Raw genomic sequence first — 23823 nt, forward strand, 5'->3', positions numbered from 1 at the left:
TCCAGAAGACTGGAAAATTGCAAATGTCACTCCACTCTTCAAGAAGGGAGAGAGGTGGAAGAAATGAGACTATAGGCCAGTTAGTCTGACCTCATCCAACTGAGTAGTTGGATGAGGTTGTTTATTCATTTATGAGTCCACAATGGAAAAAATGTGAACCCTTGTATTTAATAACTGGTAGAACCTCCTTTAGCAACAATAACCTCCGCCACACACTTGCTGCTGATTAGACTTGCACAACAAATTAGAGGAATTTTAGTCCATTCCTCCATACAAAACGGTTTCAATTCATCAATGTTTCTGGGATACCTTTCATGAACAGCCCTCTTCAGGTCATACCACAGCATCTCAATTGGATTAAGGCTTGGACTCTGACTTAGCCATTCAAGAACATGAATTATCTTTTTAAGCCATTCTGTTCATGATTTACTCTCGTATTTTGGATCATTGTCTTTTGCATTATCCAACTTCTATTAATTTTCAGGTGCAAGGTTGGATTGCTCTGGGTGCCGAGCTGATAAGAGTAGCTTCAGGCTGGGCCTGGAGCAAATCTCTTGGCAGCGTTGTTTGGGCCCAGTGCGAGGTGTGATGCTCTGTTTAGACAATTTAAGCACCAGCCCAGATTGGAAGTATACCGATTACACTCCTCTCTCTAGGATGCAGAGCCTTTTGCTGTTGGGTCAATTTAAACACTGGCCTAGATAGACTGAAAAGGCAGGATGTCAGTCAGGACGACAGCAGATTTCACTCATTCTTTGCTATGGAAATCTTCATGGCGCTGAGGCTATGAAGACAGCTCCAGCTGCTATGCTCAGTGCCCACTAATATAATGAACTGATAAGAAAGGCCTTGGCCTGCTCCAGGGTTCAGATATGAGGACTGAATTTTGGTCTGTAATGCTGTGGTTTGCATCATTTGTTTGCATGATTTGTATTTTTTATCCTTCTCTTGCACTGAGTCTTGGCATTTTATTTTTATTTTTATTCTTTTTTTAATTTTTTTTTCAGGTTTCTTGCTATGTGACTACCTGTCAGCAAGCAAATCAAGGCTGTATAATGTAAACATTTGTAGTAATAAATGAATTTTTAATTTAAAATTCATTGTTCCCTCAATAGTTGCAAGATGTCTAGGCACTGAGGAGGCTAAGTTGCCCCAAACCATAATGCTCCTTCCGCTATTCACAGCTGGGATGAGGTTCTGGTGTTGGTGTGCAGTGCCCCAATTCCTCCAAACAAAGCACTGTGTATTTCTGCCCAAAAGTTCAACCTCTGTCTCATGTGTTCACAGAACATTGTCCCAGAAGCATTGTAGAACATCCAGGTGGCCTTTTGCAATCTTGAAACGTTCAGCAATTTTTTTTTTGGGGAGGGGGGAAGAAGCGCAGTGGTTTCCTCTGTGGTGTCCTTCCATGAACACCATTCTTGTTTACTGTTTTTCTTATACTTTAACAATTGAACAGAGACTTCAGCAATTTCTAGAAATCTCTGCAGATCTTTTGCAGTTCTTTTTCACTTCCTTCAGCATTGCACGTTGTGCTCTTGGTGTGATCTTTGGAGGATAACCAATCCTAGGGAGAGTAGCAACAGTACTGAGTTTCCACCATTTGCAGAAATTTCTCTTACTGCGGAGTTCTTTAGAAATGCTTTTGTAGCCTTTTCCAGCTGCATGCATCTCTACAATTCTTCCAAGGTCTTCTCAAAGTTGTTTTGATCGAGGTATGGTGCACATAACAGATCTTAGCAGGTCTGGCAGCATCCGTGGAAATGAGCAGTCAACGTTTCAGGCCGAGACCCTTCGTCAGGACTGAAGAGGGAGGGGGCAGGGGCCCTATAAAGAAGGTGGGGGAAGGTGGGAAGAAGGCTGGTAGGTGCCAGGTGAAAAACCATTAAGAGGAAAGATCAAGGAGTGGGGGAGGGGAAGCAGGGAGGGATAGGCAGGAAAGGTGAAGAAGGAATGCAAGGGGAAAGCATAATGAGTAATAGAAGGCAGAATCATGAGAGAGGTGATAGGCAGCTGGAGGAGGAAGCAGAGTGGAACTAGGATGGGCGAAAGTGGAGGAGGGGGAGAAAAGAGGAGGCGGCCACACCAGGAGCACCAGATGCAATAGATTATCTCTACATCGGCAAGACCTGACACGGATTGGGAGACCACTTCGTCGAGCACCTCAGCTCCATCCGCCACAACAGACAAGATCTCCTGGTTACCACCTACTTCAACTCTGCTTCACATTCCCATTCAGATATGTCCATATATGGCCTCCTCTACTGCCATGATGGTGGAGCAACACCTCATATAATGTCTGGGTAGTCTTCAGTCCGAGCATGAACACTGAATTCTCTAACTTCCGGTAACTCCCTCCCTCTCCCTTCTCTGCTCTACTCTCCCTACACCCATGACTGTGTGGCTAGGCATAGTTTAAATGCCATTATAAATTTGCTGAAGATACAACTATCATTGGCAGAATTTCAGATGGTGAGGAAAGGGCATACAGGAGCAAGAGATACCAGCTGGTTGAGTGGTGTCACAGCAATAATCTTGCACTCAGCATCAGGAAGACCAAAGAGCTGTTTTTGGACTTCAGAAAGGGTAAAACAAGAGAATTCAAACTAATCCTCAGAGGGATCAGAAGTGAGCAATTTCAAGTCCCTGGGCGTCAATATTTCTGAGGAGCTATGGGATATGTTGCTATAAAGGAGGCAAGACAGCAGCTACGTTTCATGAGTTTGAGACGATCTGCTTTGTCAACTAAAACACTCAAAAACTTCTACAAATGTACCATGGAGAGCATTCTAACTGTGCCACTGTCTTGTATGGGGGGGGTGGGGGGGGCGCTACTGCACAAGATCAAAATAAGTCGCAGAAACATAAAAGCCCATCAGCTCCATTCTGGGTATCAGCCTCCATGGTATCCAAGACAGCTTCTAGGAGTGAAGCCGTAGGAAGGCTGCATCCATCATTAAAGATCCCCACCTCCCACTACATACCCTCTTCCCATTTACCATCAGGAAGGAGGTACAGAAGCCTGAAGGAACACTCAACAATTTAGGTACAGCTTCTTCCCCTCTGCCATCTGATTTCTAAATGGACATTGAACCCATAAACACTACCTCACCAGAACCCTTATCTTAACATTTCCTCTTTTCTCCCATTATAGCATTTTGCTGCTTCCTATTAGTTTTTGAAAGCTTTCCAATCCTTTAACTTCCTACTAATTTCAGCTATATCATAGAATCATAGAAATCTACAGCACATTACAAGCCCTTCAGCCCACAATGTTGTGCTGACCATGTAACCTACTCTAGAAACTGCCTAGAATTACCCTACTTCAATAGCTCAATGTACCTATTTAAGAATCTCTTAGAAGACCCCACTGTATCTGCCTCTACTCCTGCCGCTGGGAATGCATTCCACACACCCCGATGTGTTATATAAAAAAAATTACCTTTGACATTCTCCTTGTATCTACTTCCAAGCACCTTAAAACTATACTCCCTCGTGTTAGCCATTTTAGCCCTGGGAAAACCCTTCTGGCTATTCACACGATCAAAGCCTCTCGTCATCTTATACACCTCTATCAAGATCACCTCATCCTCCATCACTTCCAAGGAGAAAAGGCCAAGTTCACAACCTATTTTCATACAGCATGCTCTCCAATCCAGGCAACATCCCTATAAATCTGCTCTGCTCTCTTCCTATAGTATCCATAGCACAGGCCCTTTCTTCTGCTTTAATGTTGTCATTGACTTCTCTTGTCAGTCACGGTTGCCTATTTCTCCCTCTGTAATGCATCTTCACCGTACTTTCCTTTTAACATGATTTTTTCGACCTCCTGTTTTAAATTGCTGTCATCATCTGGGGTACCACTTGGAGGCCTATAGACAATTCCCAACAGGATGTTTTTATCCTTGCAGCTTCTCGATGAGGGAAACTCACCTGAATCTCCTGGTGAATCCAGCGACTGCTGAACTTGAGCAACAACGTACTCTCTCGTCTCCCTGGCCAGCTTCTCTCCGTCGTGGCTAGTATCCAAACTTCATTTGCAGCTCATACCTTTCGTACTCACAGTCTCTTTCTCAGACGTGCACGGTATTCACTCACGCTCCGTTTAGACCTGACATAGTTTTCTCCCTCTGACACCATGTGATGTTCGTCCCATAAAAGATAAACTACGCGTACAGCCAGGTCCCAAGAGCGGAGCGGTGCAGATCGACAGTAAAATGGCGGCGATTGCTTGCTGAAACAGCGAGTGTCCAAAAAAAAAAGATAATAAGCCGTCTGGTCACAAACGTTTTGGGAGCTTCGAAAACATTAAAAGGGAATGACGCCGGGCGGTTGGATAAACAACTAGATTGTGAATGGACGGAGGACGTCAGGAGGAAGTGACGCTTCGGGAAGTGAGTTAGAGATGGAGGTTGGCGGGAAAGAGGAATGGAGTGGAAGAAAACTGAGGAGTAGGGATGATCAAAATAGGATAACAAAAATGTAAAGAAATTGTGATTAAAGCAATTACAGAACTGGGCGAAGTCTTTCGGTGATTGGAACCCGATTCATGCGAAGAAGGTAATAAACAAACTTATAGGCGAGGTCAAAAGAGCAAAGGTATTACGAAATAGATCGATATTAATGATTTGTTGGGATAGTGCTCAGCAAGGCAAAGTGATAAGATTAAATAAAATAGACGGCAAAAAAAGTACAATGCTCAATACCCAATATTAGAAAGTGGACCAGAGGAGTTTATTGTGATGGAAAGTAACTGGTTCTTTGAGTCTCAACAGTAGAGGCCTGGACACACAGTTTTAATAATAAGGATTTTATTTACAAGGGGAAGTCGGGTCAACACAAGCAACAAGTCACACATACAGAGAACAAGGGAAAAGCACTACGATAGCTATCCCCCTTGACCTTGGACAGCTGTGGCTCCCTTACCAGGACAAACGATAAACCTTCCCAAACATAAATCAATGCACTTACCTTCAATGAGGTGGTCTGTAAGCGAGAGCAAGCCAGGGACGTCTCACCTTTTATAGAATGGGGCTGGGCGCGATAATCCAATTAAGGTGACCAATAATTTAGGTGTGCAGATTAGTTGGGCGGGACCAAATGTTGATGTGTCCTCCGACCAGCCAGGTGGCAGAGCGTCTGTCACGTGGCCAGTATTTCTGGATGCAGAGCTATTCCAGGGATACCATCAAAACTTACTAGCCCATTTCCCTCCAGCATCCCATGTTACTTCACCCCTGATGAAGGGTTTCGGCCCGAAACGTTGTCACTACCTCCTCCCATAGATGCTGTCTGGCCTGCTGAGTTCTGCCAGCATTTTGTGTCTTTATTTATTTAGGGTATATGTGTTATAAGGTCAGAATATATAAACCACCGCCTTTAAAATGCTTTACGTGTTAGAAATTCGGACATATTGCAGCGGTCTGCAGAGGGAAACAGATGTGGGAGATGCGCTGGAGAACATGAATACTGTACGGGAAATGTGAGGCGGGAGCTAGGCTGAAATGCTGCAATTGTGGCGAGGAACACAGTGCAGCTTATTGAAGGTGCACTGACAGCAAGAAGGCAGCTGTGATAAAATATGTAAAAGTAACTCAAGGGATCAGTTACGCAGAGGCAGTGAAAGGATTCGCTGAAAAGGAGGAGGATCAAAAGTTTACAGGCAGGGGAGGCGGGATCTTAATGGCAGTATATATTTTACAATGGAATGCAAGGAGTCTTATCGCAAATGGTCAAGAATTTAAGAAATATGTATCAGAACATAAGGAAAACCTCAGATTTTATTTCTACAAGAAACATGGTTGAAACCACAATTAGGTTTTGTTTTACAAGCATATACAGCTATTAGAAAGGATGGAAGTAATGGCAATGGTGGAGCAGTAGCAATATTTATAATCAGTGGGATGAGGTATAATATAGTCGACATAGGGCAGAAATATGAATCAATAATCAAAATTTGGATAGGCAGAGAAAGTTTGGTAATAAATTATTATAATCCATGTAGGAAATTAAGCACAGTGGGTGATGGGATGAAAGGAAAAATAATATGGTGCGGGGATTTCAATGGACACAGTACACTATGGGGATTTTAAATTACTGATGAAACAGATTAGTGATAGAAGAATTTATAGATGACAAAAAATTGGTATATATAAATAATGGAGAAGGTACGAGATATAATATATCCCAAAACACAGAAACCGTAATAGACTTAACATTAGTAAGTAGAGAATTAGCATGGATCAGTACTTAGAACATATTAAAACAAACTACAGTGGGGAGTGATCACTATCCCATACTCACAAGGATTCAGATTAAAATAGAACAACATAAAGGACCAAAAATGAAAGGCAGATTGGGAGATATTTCAAAAAAAAAGTGAAGTAAAATCTATAAAGATTTTAGATGAAAATATATTGGATATAGAAGAAATGAATGATTGATTAGTCACAGCAATTATAAATTCTGCAGAAGAAACTATTCCAAAAAGTAACGGTAGAGGAAAGAGGAAAAGTGTTCCATGGTGGAAATGTGAATGTAGTAGAAGTATAAAAGTAAGCAGTAAAGCACTTAAAGTGTTAAAAAGACAACATTCGGTAGAAACGTTATAAAAGAGCACAAGCAGAAGTTCAAAAAATAATCAGACAAGCAAAGCAAGCATACTGGAGACAATATTGTAACAAAATTGGAAGAGAAACTCAAGTATCTGAAATATGGGGCATGATAAGGAAAATGAATGGTACAAGAAGTAGCAAAGAGATTCCTGTGCTAAAATCAAGGACAAAATGGCAATTAACAATGTAGAAAAAGCAGAAATATTGGCAAAAACTTTTGTTAACATACATAGCTCGGAGAATTTGACGGTTGAGGCTAGACGGCAGAGGGAGGAGAGGCTTAAGCAAAATTCAGGATTTACCGACAAAAGAGCAACATCAGAAGAAGTGCTAGATACACCTATTAGCATATCAGAAATAGAAAGCCATTATGAATGCGCAGCTAACTTCTCCTGGGAAGGATCAAGTATGGAGTAGAATGCTGAAGCACTTATCAATAAGTGCACTTCTAGTTCTACACAGACTGTTTAATAAGATATGTTTCCATCTGCATGGAAACATTCTGTTATTGTTCCAATATTAAAACCTGCTAAAGATTCATCAGACCCAACAAACTGTAGACCAATTGCATTAACTTCACAGCTAGGTAAACTTATGGAACGAATAATAACTGATAGGCTTACATACTTTCTCGAAAAAAGAAGCCTTATTTCTCCCTACCCAAGTGGTTTTCGTAAAGGAAGAACTACAGTAGATTCAACACTCAGCTTGGAATCTGAAATTAGGAAGGCTCAAACAAATAAAGAAATGGTCCTGGCGGTATTCTTCGACATAGAAAAGGCATATGATATGCTCTGGAAATAGGGAGTGTAAATTAAATTGAAAGAATTAGGGGTAGAAGGAAAATTATATAACTGGGTTCTAGACTTTCTTTTTGGTCGAACAATTCAAGTCAAGGTGGAAGAAGAGTACTCCAGGACATATTTGGTTGAAAACAGAATGCCACAAGGTAGCGTCTGCAGTCCATTACTATTTACCATAATGATAAATGACATATTTGCACAAGTTGAACATAGGGTGGGAAAATCCTTATATGCAAATGACGGGGCTTTGTGGGTGATGGGAAGAAGTTTAATTTATATACAAAGGAAAATGCAAGATGCAATAAATAAAGTGGAGGAGTGGGCAAATAAATGGGGTTTCAAATTATCTATAAGTAAGTCGCAAGTGATAGCTTTCTCAAGAAATCACAAAGCAGTTTCCGTGAAATTATATGAACAAAAATTAAACAACAGACAATAGGCGCAGAAGTAGACCATTCGGCCCCTCGAGCCTGCACCGCCATTTTGAGATCATGGCTGATCAACTACTATCAATACCCGGTTCCTGCCTTGTCCCCATATCCCTTGATTCCCCTATCTATAAGATACCTATCTAGCTCCTTCTTGAAAGCATCCAGAGAATTGGCCTCCACTACCTTCCGAGACAGTGCATTCCAGACCCCCACAACTCTCTGGGAGAAGAAGTTTTTCCTTAACTCTGTCCTAAATGACCTACCCCTTATTCTCAAACCATGCCCTCTGGTACTGGACTCTCCCAGCATCTGGAACATATTTCCTGCCTCTATCTTATCCAATCCCTTAATAATCTTATATGTTTCAATCAGATCCCCTCTCAATCTCCTTAATTCCAGCGTGTACAAGCCCAGTCTCTCTAACCTCTCTGCGTAAGACAGTCCAGACATCCCAGGAATTAACCTCGTGAATCTACGCTGCACTTCCTCTATAGCCAGGATGTCCTTCCTTAACCCTGGAGACCAAAACTGTACACAATACTCCAGGTGTGGTCTCACCAGGACTCTGTACAAATGCAAGAGGATTTCCTTGCTCTTGTACTCAATTCCCTTTGTAATAAAGGCCAACATTCCATTAGCCTTCTTCACTGCCTGCTGCACTTGCTCATTCACCTTCAGTGACTGATGAACAAGGACTCCGAGATCTCTTTGTATTTCTCCCTTACCTAACTCTACACCGTTCAGATAATTATCTGCCTTCCTGTTCTTACTCCCAAAGTGGATAACCTCACATTAAACGCCATCTGCCAAGTATCTGCCCACTCACCCAGTCTATCCAAGTCACCCTGAATTCTCCTAACATCCTCATCACGTCACACTGCCACCCAGCTTAGTATCATCAGCAAATTTGCTGATGTTATTTTCAATGCCTTCATCCAAATCGTTGACGTAAATAGTAAACAGCTGTGGTCCCAATACCGAGCCCTATGGCACCCCATTAGTCACTAGAGAAGGTAAAGGTAATTCGGTTCCTCGGTTTGTTATTTGATGAGAAACTTACATGGAAAAAGCAAATTGAGAAACTCACAAACAAATGTAAAAAAAAAAGTAAACAACTTATTGAGTTATCTTGCTGCATAGGATTGGGGTATGTCAGGATATCACTATTAAATATTTATCAAGCTCTAATGAGGGCTACATTGGATTACGGATGTGCAGCATATATAGAAACATAAAAATAGGTACAGGAGTAGGCCATTTGGCCCTTCGAGCCTGCACCACCATTCAGTATGATCATGGCTGATCATCCAACTCAGAACCCTGTACCTACCTTCTCTCCATACCCCTTGATCCCTTTAGCCATAAGGGCCATATCTAACTCCCTCTTAAATATAGCCAATGAACTGGCCTTAACTGTTCCTGCAGCAGAGAATTCCACAGATTCACCTCTCTCTGGGTGAAGAAGTTTCTCCTAATCTCAGTCCTAAAAGGCTTCCTCTTTATCCTTAAACTGTGACCCCTCATTCTGGACTTCCCCAACATCGGGAACAATCTTCCTGCATCTAGCCTGTCCAATCCCTTTAAAATTTTATACATTTCAATAAGATCCCCCCCTCAATCTTCTAAATTCCAGCAAGTATAAGCCCAGTCGATCCAGTCTTTCTTCATATGAAAATCCTGCTATCCCAGGAATCAATCTGGTGAACCTTCTTTGTACTCCCTCTATGGCAAGAATGTCTTTCCTCAGATTAGGGGACTAAAACTGCACACAATACACTATACATGTCAGCTGCAGAAAGTAATTTTAAAATGCTGGATGTCTAGCAAGCTCAGACCCTCAGGATATGTAGTTGTGCATTCAGAACATCACCTGTATCAGCTCTTCAAGTTGAAATGAGGGAAATGCCATTAAGACTTAGAAGAATAAAGCTAATGCTACATTACTGTGTTAACATTGTGGGGCATAACTACTCACATTCAGCTAAAGCCATATTAAAAGACTGCTGGGAACATAACAATTCAAATTATAATAGCTTTGGATGGATCGGGGATGCAGCAGCACAAAAATATGGTCTACACGAAATGGAATATAGCCCTACAGTTCCATTATTTAATGTTCCTCCATGGCTCTTTAAAATACATACAATGGATATAAATCTGCAACAACATTTTAAAAAGTCTAACTGTGGAATCAAACTGATAGTACAAGAATTTATAGACCTGCATTTTAGAAATGAACATGTAATATTTACAGATGGATCAAAAGACCCTAACTCTGGCCACACAGTTATTGCAGTCTACATTCCTCGGTGCAAATATAGTATCAGGAAAAGAACATCAGACCATTTATCAATGTATACAACAGTATTAATGGCAATATTGAGTGCATTATCTTGGATAGAAGAAAATAATGTCAAAAAGGCAGTAATATGTTCAGACAGTTTGTCTGCATTAACCTCTATCAAATCAGATTCCATGCAAGTTACATACACTGTAGAGGTAAGCTTTTTTTGGGTTCCTGCTCATTGTAGTGTGGAGGGTAATGAAAAAGTGGACATTATAGCTAAACAATCACTCAAATAGTCTATAATAGAGGTCCATATCCCTATAAGCAAAGCGGAAGTCGAAAGCATTATAAAAACACGTATTGAGGAGACATGGCAGAAGCACTGGGATGAGAGTGAAACGGAGACAACTGTACAAAATACAAAGGCAAGTCAGATACAATAGAATATCAAGTGGACATAGAAAGATAGAAGTGATTATCAGTCATTTAAGAATTGGTCACACAAGTCTTAATTACACATTACATAAAATAGGGGAACATCCAACTGGGTTGTGAGAATACTGTAATCAACCAGAAACAGTTGAACATGTATTGATAAAATATAAATACCACCAAAGAGAAAGAGGGACGATGATAGGAGTGCTTAAGATAAACAAAAAAACTGCTGTGGGTATAGAAGACATTCTAGGTGGGATTTCAAGAGAAAAACAGACCTATATCATGAAGTATCTGAAAGACACTGGTTTATTATATAGAATTTAGGGAATGCAATTCTTTTCCTTCCCCCTGTTTATCAAACAATCCACACTCCAGTCTAGTAGGTGGCAGTAATGCACTTTAAAACTGGTTTGCCAACCACCATAAAACACCACAAGAAGAAGAACCTGGTCCTAATTGAAGCTTCCAGTTCCAGGTGAGGATATCAACGACTCTTATTATCTCATGTTCTCCTTATTTAGGTTCAAAAGGATTGGGAGCCTCAGAAATCACCATTGGTGACCCAGTGATCAAATGAATTGAATTGACTTTATTACTTACATCCTTCACATTAATGAGTGAAAATCTTTACGTTACGTCTCCACCTAAGTGTGCAATTTATAGTAATTTGTACTAAATAGTATCAACATGAATTAATCAGTCTGATGGCCTGGTGAGAGAAGCTGTCCTGGAGCCTGCTGGTCCTGGCTTTAATGCTGTGGTACCGTTTCCCAGATGGTAGCAGATGGAACAGTTTGTGGCTGGGGTGACTTGGGCCATTTTTACACATCACTCTTTGTAAATTTCCTGAATAGTTCACATCTACAGATATGCTGGGCTGCACACTCTCTGTAGAGTCCTGCGATTGAGGGAAGTACAGTTCCCATACCAGGCAGTGATGCAGCCAGTCATATATGCAGACTTTCTTTCCCTGAAGAAAGTCATATAACCATATAACAATTACAGCACGGAAACAGGCCATCTTGGCCTTTCTAGTCCGTGCCGAACGCTTACTCTCACCTAGTTCTACCTACCTGCACTCAGCCCATAACCCTCCATTCCTTTCCTGTCCATATGCCTATTCAATTCTTTTTTAAATGACAAAATCGAACCTGCCTCTACCACTTCTACTGGAAGCTCATTCCATACAGTTACCACTCTCTGATTAAAGAAGTTCCCCCTTGTGTTACCCCTAAACTTTTGCCCTTTAACTCTCAACTCATGTCCTCTTGTTTGAATCTCCCCTACTTTAAATGGAAAAAGCCTATCCACGTCAACTTTATCTATCCCCCTCATAATTTTAAATACCTCTATCAAGTTCCTCCTCAACCTATGCTCCAAAGAATAAAGACCTAACTTGTTCAACCTTTCTCTGTAACTTAGGTGCTGAAACATTCTAGTAAATCTCCTCTATACTCTCTCTATTTTGTTGACATCTTTCTTATAATTTGGTGAGAACTGTACACAATACTCCAAATTTGGCCTCACCAATGCCTTGTACAATTTTAACATTACATTCCAACTCCTATACTCAATGCACTGATTATTAAAGGTCAGCATACCAAAAGCTTTCTTCACCACCCTCTCCACATGAGATTCCACTTTCAGGGAACTATGCACCATTATTCCTAGATCACCCTGTCCTACTGCATTCCTCAATGTCCTACCATTTACCTTGTATGTCCTACTTTGATTAGTCCTACCAAAATGTGGCACCTCACACTTATCAGCATCAAACTCCATCTGCCATCTTTCAGCCCAGTCTTCTAACTGGCCTAAATCTCTCTGCAAGCTTTGAAAACCTACTTCATTATCCACAATGCCACCTATCTTTGTATCATCTGCATACCTACTAATCCAATTTACCACCCCATCATCCAGATAATGTATATGACAAACAACATTGGACCCAGTACAGATCCCTGACGCACACCACTAGTCACCGGCCTCCAACCTGACAAACGGTTATCCACCACTACTCTCTGGCATCTCCCATCTGTTGAATCCATTTTACTACTTCAATATTAATACCTAACAATTGAACCCTCCTAACTAACCTTCCATGTGGAACCTTGTCAAAGGCCTTACTGAAGTCCATATAGGAACATCCACTGCTTTACCCTCGTCAACTTTCCTAGTAACCTCTTCAAAAAATTCAATAAGATTTGTCAAACATGACCTTCCACACACAAATCCATGTTGACTGCTCCTAATCAGACCCTGTCTATCCAGATAATTATATATGCCATCTCTAAGAATACTTTCCATTAATTTACCCACTACTGATGTCAAACTTACAGGCTGATAATTGCTAGGTTTATTCTTAGAGCCCTTTTTAAACAATGGAACCACATGAGCAATACGCCAATCCTCCGGCACCATCCCCGTTTCTAATGACATTTGAAATATTTCTGTCAGAGCCCCTGCTATTTCTACACTAACTTCCCTCAAGGTCCTAGCGAATATCCTGTCAGGACCTGGAGACTTATCCACTTTTGTATTCTTTAAAAGCACCAGTACTACTTCTTCTCTAATCATCATATTTTCCATAACTACCCTACTTGTTTCCCTTACCTTACACAATTCAATATCCTTCTCCTTAGTGAATACCGAAGAAAAGAAATTGTTCAAAATCTCCCCCATCTCTTTTGGCTCCTCACATAGCTGTCCACTCTGATTCTCTAAGGGACCAATTTTAATCGCTCACTGTCCTTTTGCTATTAGTATAACTGTAGAAACCCTTTGGATTTATTTTCACCTTACTTGCCAAAGCAACCTCGTATTTTAGCTTTTCTAATTTCTTGCTTAAGATTCTTTTTACATTCCTCGAGCACCTCATTTACTCCATGCTGCCTATATTTATTGTAGATCTCTCTCTTTTTTCCGAACCAAGTTTCCAATATCTCTTGAAAACTATGGCTCTCTCAAACTTTTAATCTTTCCTTTCAATCTAACAGGAAAATAAAGAGTCTGTACCCTCAAAATTTCACCTTTAAATGACCTCCATTTCTTTATTACATTGTTCCCATAAAACAAATTGTCCCAATCCACTCCTTCTAGATCCTTTCGCATCTCCTCAAAGTTAGCCTTTCTTCAATCAAAAATCTCAACCCTGGGCCCAGTTCTATCCTTCTCCATAATTATATTGAAACTAATGGTATCGTGATCACTGGACCCGAAGTGCTCCCCAACACATACCTCCGTCACGTGACCTATCTCATTCCCGAACAGGAGATCCAACATTGCCCCTTCTCTAGTTGGTACCTCTATGTATTGCTGCAAAAATCTATCCTGCACACATTTTACAAACCCCAAACCATCCTGCCCTTTCACAGAATGGGCTTTACAAGTCCTTAGGATTTGGGGACTCATGCTAAACTCTTTCAACCATCTGAAATGAAAGAGGTGCTGTTGTGCCTTTTTCACCACACACTATTGTGTACAGATCATGTGAGGTCCTCTGTGATGTTTACGCCAAGGAACTTAAAGCTGTTCACCCTCTCAACCTCAGAACCATTGATGTCAATAAGGATTAGCCCGTCTCCATTCCTCCTGCAATCCGCAAACAGCTCCTTTGTTTTTGCGACATTGAGGGAGAGGTTTTCTTGACACCACTGTGTCAGGGTGATGATAAATGCGGAGGCATCAGGGTTAGTGATGGGCCCAAATATTGAATATGTGCTCAGTGGAGGAACGATAGTGAGCAGAAATGGGGATTTCATCAGTACCGAAGTCCTCACCCCAACTAAGGGACAATTGCTGTGAGCTCAACCCAGACCCACCGTGGCCCTGCAAACCAAGGATAATCCCAATCCTTCCCATCTATCTCAGGTCCCGAGAATCTTTCTGCTGATGAGCGAAGTTGATGACGCCATTTCTGCAGTGCACGTGCATCCCTGAAACCATAACAGATAGACGGCTCTGTTGTTCATGGGGGTTTCTGGGTGTAGAGGCAGCCATGGGTGTGACACTTCCATTACATTGTCTACTGGTCCGTAGGCAAAGGGAATAGGAACAGAAGGACCTCCCAGACACTGCCAAACTCTAGCTATCTAAATCCAAGGATTGGTAACTCAGAACAAAAATATAGTTCCGTGTTAATTAGTGCTGCATGGAAAAAGGATAACAAATCCTTCCTTCAAGATTCAAGGTACACTTATTGTCAAAGAATGTATAAATTATACAACCTTGAGATTTGTTTGCTTACAGGCAGTCGCAAAACAAGAAAACCGAAAGAACCAATTTAAAATAAAAGTCCAACATTCGATGCACAAAGGAAAGTGGTGGGGGGTGGAGGAGCACAGATCATGCACACAATTGATGCAAACAAAAGTATTCCAAACCAAATTGAGTCTTCAAGATCTGAACCCTGGAATAGGCCCAAAGCCTTGCTCGTCAGTTCAGCATCAGTTCTTGGGAAAATTACCTTTGTTCCATCTCCTCTTGCTCTGGATTGTCTATCCATGTTATTCCTCATTCTCTCTGGTACATGATGATATCAAGTCCCTTTGTCCTGGGTAACAACTGACCTGTAGCTTTCACATCACAAAGGTGTCACACTCCGATGATAAAGACTGCTGCCCTCCCCTTCATATTCATTGGAATTGCCATCAATAGTTCAACACTGTCAATCACTTGGGGGGTGTCAGAGTAATTAGAACATCTCAGGGAGCAGCTGTGTGATATTATGAGCTCTTTGTAGTGAGTTGCAGTGCAGCGGCCAATTTGAGATTGGAAGTGTGAGAAGACACGGCTAACTCAGAGTTGCCAATTGAGTAGAAAAGGCATGAACTCACATCTGTTTGATGTTTTGAGCAGCGGACAATCAGCATGCTTGACTGATTGGCAAGAACAAATTAAAGTAAGGCAGGGGCAAGTGAAATAGCAATTGTCAGAGTTACCACATACAAAATGCTGGTGGAAAGCAGCAGGCCAGGCAGCATCTATAGGAAGTACAATCGACGTTCATCAGGACTAATGGAAAAAAGAGATTTGAAAGTGGGAAGGGATGGGGGGAGACGAATGGACGAGGGAGTTGTGTAGGGAGCGATCCCTGCGGAAAGCAGAAGGTGGGTGGGGGAGGGAAAGATGTGTTTGGTGGTAGGATCCAACTTCCACCCTGCCCTCAAATTTACCTGGTCCAATTCTGACACCTCCCTCCCCTTCCTTGATATCTCTGGAGACAGCTTATCGACTGATGTCTACTATAAGCCCATGGACTATCACAGCTACCTGGACTATTCTACTTCCCACCCTGTTACTTGTAAAAATGCTATCACCTTCTCTCAATTCCTCCGTCTCCGTCACATCTGCTCTCAGAGTGAGGCTTTTCATTGCAGGACAAAGGAGATGTCTTACTTTTTTTAAGAAAGTGGCTTCCCTTCCTCCACCATCAACTCTGCCCTCAAACACATCTCTCCCATTTCACGCACATCTGCTCTCACCCCATCCTCCCGCCACCCCACTAGGGATAGGGTTTCTCTTGTCCTCACCTACCACCCCACCAACCTCTATATCCAACATACAGTATAATTCTCTGAAACTTCCACCATCTCCAACGGGATCCCACCACAAGCACATCTTTCCCTCACCCCCACTTTCTGCCTTACGCAGGACTCGCTCCCTACACGACTCCCTTGTCCATTCATCCCCCCCATCCCTTCCCTCCTAGCACTTATCCTTGTAAGCGGAACACTGCCCTGCCCTTACACTTCTTCCCTCACCACCATTCAGGGCCCCAGACAGTCCTTCCAGGTGAGGAGACACTTCACCTGTGAATCAGCTGTGGTGATATACTGTGCCCAGTGCTCCTGGTGTGGCCTTCTATATATTGGTGAGACCCGACGCAGACTGGGAGACCATTTCGCTGAACACCTACGCTCTGTCCGCCAGAGGAAGCAGGATCTCCCAGTGCCCATACATTTTAATTCCAAGTTCCATTCCCATTCCGATATGTTAATCCATGGCCTCCTCTACTGTTGAGATGAAGCCACACTCAGGTTGGAGTTATATTCCATCTGGGTAGCCTCCAATATGATGGCATGAACATTGATTTCTCTAACTTCCATTAATGCCCCTTGTCCCCTTCTTACCTCATCCCTTAGCTATTTATTTATTTCTCTCTTTCCCTCTCACAATAACTCTTTGCCTATTCTCCATCTTCCTCTGGTGCTCCCCTCCCCCTTTCTTTCTTCCAAGGCCTTCCATTCTATGATACTCCCCCTTCTCCAGCCTTGTATCCCTTTTGCCAATCAACTTCCCAGCTCTTAGCTTCATCCCTCCCCCTTCTGTCTTCTCCTATAATTTCAGGTCTCCCCCTCCCCCTCTCACTTTCAAATCTCGTACTATCTCTTTTTTCCATTAGTCCTGATGAATGGTCTCAACCTGAAACATCGACTGTACTTCTTCCTACAGATGCTGCCTAGCCCGTTGTGTTCCACCAGCATTTTGTGTGTGTTGCTTGAATTTCCAGCATCTGCAGATTTTCTCGTGTTTGTGAATTGTCAGAGTTAGAGACTTTAGCTCTTTAAGGCTTCAACGAGGAGAGGCTTCAGTCAGAGAAGCCAAAAAAAAGCACGGGTAGAGTTTTTTTTTCCTGCCACAGTTTATCCTTATATTTGCTTATTAGTGACGCTAGGCAGGAGAGTGGAATGTTCAACTTGTGAGATGTGGAAAGGCAGGGAGACCTCTAGCCTACAGCTGCAGCTTCCAACAATCTGTGTTAAGGAGTTGAAGCTGAAACTAGATGAACTCTGGATCATTTGGGAGGTTGAGGGGGTGATAGATCTGGTAATGTAGAGCACCATGCTTAACAACATGGCAGCTAAGATCAGGGTTCAATTCCCACTGCTTTCAGTAACAAATCACTACTGTTGGTGTTGGACTCTGCAAGTAACGTTGCTGTTCATCAAACCCAGTTCTGCACCCTGATCATTGGGCATGGGAGGAGTTTCTACTGCTGATGTTCACTTGTAATGGGACTGGAGTTTAATATTCTGGATCTGTGACTAATAAATTTTAAACCCTGCATCAGGAACAAATGACACTATTAGTTAACTACCCTATTTCAGATTCCGTTTATTGTCATTTAGAAATCACAAATGCAATGCAGTTAAAAAATGAGACAATGTTCCTCCAGAATGATATCACAAAAGCATACGACAAAACAGACTACACCAGAAAATCCACATAACGTTTGGCAATCCCCAATCCAGGGTCCGGAGAGGCTGCTGCGTATTAATATCGCGCTACCGTCATAGCGCGTTCCCCGGAAAGGAACTCCAAATCCACCAGACAAACAAGACCAAAAACTAAAGCTACAAGACCTGCACAAAACCACATAGTTACAACAGTGCAAACAATAGCGTAATTGATTAAAAAACAGACCATGGGCAAGGTAAAAATAGTCCAAAGATGTTAAACGACTATAAGTTCAAAAGAAATCACCAGTTTCCACAAGTCCCCAGGGTCCCGACAGACTCGCTATCCCACATCGGCGGCAGAAGGGAATATCCCCGCTATGGACTTCCACAGCACTGCACAACTTAGCCTCGCAGACGCAACACACAATGAAAGCTCCGTCGAACCCAACCTCGCAGACGCAGCACACACCGAAAGCGACCTGACCGCAGCGGACTCCGAGTCCGTCGAACCTCCGAGCCGATGAACATCCCCTCCAGCACAGATTCTCCGAGCACCATCCTCTGCCAAGTGTGTTAAGACGGCCCCGCCAACGGCCATCGGCAACATGACCCCAAGGACTGGGGGCCTGTTCTTCCCAGCAGAGTCCCGGACCTCACAGCAGCAACGAAGAAGGTCTTCCTGGAGATTTCCCGATGTTCCTCCGTGCTCCCACGTCTGTTTTCAATCGATTATGATTGCGCACGGCACCCCACTTCACAAATAACAGATAATCAGCTCCAGAGTGGCCGCTGCAAGCTGCGTCGTGCCGCCATCTTGGAAACACTATTATCGCACCTGCTCATTATTATTATTTCTTGCTCTTTTCAAAGCTATGGCCATTTTCTATGCTTCTAAAGGTCTGTGTGCCACACTGCTGTGCTGCTAAACTACACCGTTGTCCTCCAAAGTCTAAAAGCAGAATGGGAAACCAGAAGCTGGATGTTCAGTGAAGCAGGGCTAGAAATCAGATACGGGTTAGTACAGGGCAGAGTTTTGGGCTCTGGATAGTGGTGGGGGTAAGAGCTTATGACCAGGAGTAGGGAAACAGAGCAAGTGGGGGGAGAGGCAATGAATGACAGGGTATCAACATTTGAAATCTGATTATCCATGTTCTGGCTTCTTCTCCCTTCCTTTCCAGTCCTGATGACTGAAAGCGTCAACCATTTATTCCCCTCCATAGATGTTGCCTGACCTGCTGAGGTCCGACATTTTGTGTGTGTTGCTCTGGATTTGCAGCATCTGCAGAATCTCCTGTGTTTATGATTGTCCAAGTGTGGCTTCACCAGTGCCCTAAACAACTGCATTATAACTTCCAAACCTTTATACTCAATGCCCTGATTTATGCAGGTGAGTGTGCCAAAAGCCTTCTTTACCACCCTGTCAACCTTTGACTCTTGTTTCAGTAAGCCATGCATGTGTACTCCAAGATTCCTCTGTTGCAACACACCCCAAGGCCTTACCATTTATTGTGAAAGTCCAATCTGAATTTGACTTTTCAAAATGCAACATCCCAGACTTATCTGAAGTAAACTCCACTTGCAATTCCTCAGCCTATGTACTCAGCTGACCAAGATTGCCCTGTAATTTTTGATAACCTTTTTCACTGGCCACTATGCCAGTGTCATCTGCAAATTTTTTAACCTTGCCCTATAGGTTCTCATCCAAATCACGGATATTGATAACAAACAATAATGTGTTCTGCTCCAATTTTCATGGCACAACGCTAGTTACAGGTCTCCAGTCAGAAAAATAAGCTTCCAACTTGAACACCTGCTTTCCATCATCAAGCCAGTTGACTAACAGATTAGTCAGTTATCCGTGGATTCCTTGTGATCTGGACTTCCAGAGCAGTCCACCAAAGATCAAAGAACATTTATTATTGAAGTATGTATAGCCTTGAGATTCGTCTCCTTATAGCCAGCTACAAAACAAAGAAACCAAATGGAACCCATTTTTTTTTTAAAAAACTGTCAAACACCCAATGTGGAGAAAAAAAATCTCACAAACAATAACAGTAAGCAAATAACATTCATAACTGAAGTTCACAAAAGTGAGTTCACAGACGTGAATCCAGCAAGTGATTTAGGAGCCTGTCATTTGCAGGCCACAGCCTCCTTTCAGCACAGAGACAAATAAACCTCATGGAGCAGTGAGCCAAACACTGACCTGTCCATCGCCTCCAGCCCTGACACCCCAACCTTTTCAATCAGGCCTGGTGCTTAAATCATCCAAACATCAACTGTTCCTTCCTCGATTCAGCCTGTACATAAACTTTTCCGTTTGGCCCAGCGCTTAAATCAATCAAATTGGGGATCTTTACTTGCTCTTAGGCCCGGGATCTGCCTCAACTCTGTCAGTGCCGAATACCCCGTGGCTGTACCCTCCAATATTAAGTATAATGGATACTGTTGTGGGGAATGACGCTCCAGGGGAAGCTATAGCAACCAGTTATCTGGCACCATCTGGCTCTGTGGCTCAGGGAATTAGGGAGAAGAGGGTGCAGTAGTGATCGGGGATTCCATAATTAGAGGAGCAGAAAGCAGATTCTGTGGCATGAAATAGACTCCCAAATGGTATGTTGCCTCCCTGGTGCCAGTGTCAGGGACATTTCAGATGGGGTTCACAGCGTTCTAAAGAAAGAGGATGAGCAGCCAAAAGTCTTGGTACATATTGGCACCAATGGCATAGGTATCTACTCCAGAGGGCGGAGCTTAGGATGATGGCACCTAATGACAACTCCTTTGCTTGCATCTTTGGAAACAGCTCTATTTCTATCTTTAATATCTCTTTTTTTCCCTTTTCAGGGTTCTTTTGAAGACCCTGACCTGGAGTTACACGTTGACCAGTTCTTTTCAGGAATGGGACCTGCTCTCAGGAATAAGAGATAAACTTATTAGAGACCAGATTGTTCTTGGGATACTACACACCAAACTCTCAGAGAGACTTCTGTTGAAGGCAAATCTTACATAGAGAAATTAATTAATTACTATGGTCAGGCAGAGTGAGAATGTTTGTTAGCCATAGGCAGATCTGAAGCACAACAATGATGTTGAGGAAAACAAGGTGCAGTCAGAAAGACTACGGAAAGAGATGACAGTAGAGCTCCGCTCAAATAAAACAGACATGCAAAACAAAGAGCAGGTAAAATGTCCAAACGCAGGAGATGTGGCGAGTCTCTGTTCCCTGTCAAAGAGCTCTGTCCAAAAGAAGTGAAAAGCTACAAATGCAATAGAGTTGGCCATTAAAAAGCTAGTGTCACTCAAGAAACAGTCCTTCAGGAGGCCAAAGAAGACCATGATTCAGATGAAGGGAGAGCTTTCCTTGGGGCTATAGATTAGAACATAGAATAGTACAGCACATTACAGGCTCTTCGGCCCACAATGTTGTGCCGACCCTCAAACCCTGCCTCCCATATAACCCCCCACCTTAAATTCCTCCATATACCTGTCTAGTAGTCTCTTAAACTTCACTAGTGTATCTGCCTCCACCACTGACTCAGGCAGTGCATTCCACACACCAACCACTCTCTGAGTGAAAAACCTTCCTCTAATATCCCTCTTGAACTTCCCTCCACTTACCTTAAAGCCATGTCCTCTTGTACTGAGCAGTGGTGCCCTGGGGAAGAGGCGCTGGCTGTCCACTCTGTCTATTCCTCTTAATATCTTGTACACCTCTTTCATATCTCCTCTCATCCTCCTTCTCTCCAAAGAGTAAAGCCCCAGCTCCCTTAATCTCTGATCATAATCCATGCTCTCTAAACCAGGCAGCATCCTGGTTAATCTCCTCTGTACCCCTTCTAATGCTTCCACATCCTTCCTATACTGAGGCAACCGGAACTGGACACAGTACTCCAAGTGTGGCCTAACTTGAGTTTTATAGAGCTGCAACATTACATCGTGTCTCTTAAACTCTATCCTTTGACTTATGAAAGCTAACACCCCATAAGCTTTCTTAACTACCCTACCTGTGAGGCAACTTTCAGGGATCTGTGGACATGTACCCCCAGATCCCTCTGGTCCTCCACACTACCAAGTCTCCTCCCATTTACTTTGTACTCTGCCTTGGAGTTTGGCCTTCCAAAGTGTACCACCTCACATTTCTCCGGGTTGAACTCCATCTGCCACTTCTCAGCCCACTTCTGCATCCTATCAATGTCTCTCTGCAATCTTTGACAATCCCCTACACTATCTACAACACCACCAACCTTTGTGTCATCTGCAAACTTGCCAACCCACCCTTCTACCCCCACATCCAGGTAGTTAATAAAAATCACAAAAAGTAGAGGTCCCAGAACAGATCCTTGTGGGGCACCACTAGTCACAACCCTCCAATCTGAATGTACTCCCTCCACCACGACCCTCTGCCTTCTGCAGGCCAGCCAATTCTGAATCTATCTGGCCAAACTTCCCTGGATCCCATGCCTTTTGACTTTCTGTATAAGCCTACCATGTGGAACCTTGTCAAATGCCTTACTAAAATCCATGTAGATCACATCCACTGCACTACCCTCATCTATATGCTTGGTCACCTCCTCAAAGAACTCTATCAGGCTTGTTAGGCACGATCTGCCCTTCACAAAGCCATGCTGACTGTCCCTGATCAGACCATGATTCTCTAAATGCCCATAGATCCTATCTCTAAAAATCTTTTCCAACAGCTTTCCCACCACAGACTCAAGGCTCACTGGTCTATAATTACCTGGACTATCCCTACTACCTTTTTTGAACAAGGGGACAACATTCGCCTCCTTCCAATCCTCCGGTACCATTCCCGTGGACAACGAGGACTTAAAGATCCTAGCCAGAGGTTCAGCAATCTCTTCCCATGCCTCATGGAGCAGCCTGGGGAATATTCCGTCAGGCCCCGGGGACTTATCCATCCTAATGTATTTTAACAACTCCAACACCTCCTCTCCCTTAATATCAACATGTTCCAGAACATCAACCTCACTCATATTGTCCTCACCGTCATCAAATTCCCTCTCAGTGATGAATACCAAAGAGAAGTATTCATTGAGGACCTTGCTCACTTCCACAGCCTGTAGGCACATCTTCCTACTTTTATCTCTAATCGGTCCTACCTTCACTCCTGTCATCCTTTTGTTCTTCACATAATTGAAGAATGCCTTAGGGTTTTCCTTTACCCTACTCGCTAAGGCCTTCTCATGCCCCCTTCTTGCTCTTCTCATTCTTAATCTCCTTTTTTACTACCCTATATTCCTCAATAGACCCATCTGATCCTTGCTTCCTAAACCTAATGCATGCTGCCTTCTTCCACCTGACTAGATTTTCCACTTCACTTGTCACCCATGGTTCCTTCACCCTACCATTCTTTATCTTCCTCACCAGGACAAATTTATCCCTAACATCCTGCAAGAGATCCTTAAACATCGACCACATGTCCATAGTACATTTCCCTGCAAAAACATCATCCCAATTCACGCCCGCAAGTTCTAGCCTTACAGTCTCATAATTTGCCCTTTCCGAATTAAAAATTTTCCTGTCCTCTCTGATTCTATCCTTTTCCATGATAATGCTAAAGGTCAGGGAGCGATGATCACTGTCCCCCAGATGCTCAACCACTGACAGATCTGTGACCTGACCCGGTTCGTCACCTAATCCTAGATCTAGTATGGCATTCCCCCTAGTCGGCCTGTCAACATACTGTGACAGGATTCCATCCTGGACACACTTAACAAACTCTGCCCCATCTAAATCCTTGGAACTAATCAAGTGCCAATCAATATTAGGGAAGTTAAAGTCACTCATGATAATAACCCTGCTATTTTTGCACCTTTCCAAATTCTGCCTCCCAATCTGCTCCTCGGTATCTCTGCTGCTACCAGGGGGCCTATAGAATACCCCCAGTAGAGTAACTGCTCCCTTCCTGTTCCTGACTTCTACCCATACGGACTCAAAAGAGGATCCTGCCTCATTACCCACCCTTTCTGCAGCTGTAATAGTATTCCTGACCAGTAATTCCACCCCTCCTCCCCTTTTCCCCCCTCTCTATCTCTTTTAAAGCACTGA

The 23823-nt window shown here is 42.9% G+C and overlaps 2 protein-coding genes across 6 annotated transcripts in view; one reads left to right on the forward strand and one right to left on the reverse strand.

Moving 5' to 3' along the window:
* Nucleotides 1-23823, reverse strand: part of LOC132380373 (zinc finger protein 239-like) — a 91959-nt gene that overhangs the window by 44542 nt on the left and 23594 nt on the right. Inside the window, exons 1-2 of one of the 5 annotated variants that reach the window (XM_059949099.1) lie at nt 4972-5057; nt 3934-4234 (exon numbers count right to left, since the gene is read on the reverse strand). The gene's annotated coding sequence lies outside the window, so the exon portion shown is untranslated. Of the gene's footprint in view, nt 1-3933; nt 4908-4971; nt 5058-23823 lie in introns of those variants that run through there. The other 4 variants (XR_009507747.1, XR_009507748.1, XM_059949102.1 and 1 more) reach the window with 4 other exon arrangements.
* The window catches only part of LOC132380374 (zinc finger protein 721-like), a 77345-nt gene that overhangs the window by 42908 nt on the left and 10614 nt on the right, over nt 1-23823 (forward strand). The gene's annotated exons all lie outside the window — the stretch shown is intronic.

The sequence above is a fragment of the Hypanus sabinus genome, chromosome 24 (genome assembly GCF_030144855.1).
Source record: "Hypanus sabinus isolate sHypSab1 chromosome 24, sHypSab1.hap1, whole genome shotgun sequence".
NCBI classification, from domain to species: Eukaryota; Metazoa; Chordata; class Chondrichthyes; order Myliobatiformes; family Dasyatidae; genus Hypanus; species Hypanus sabinus.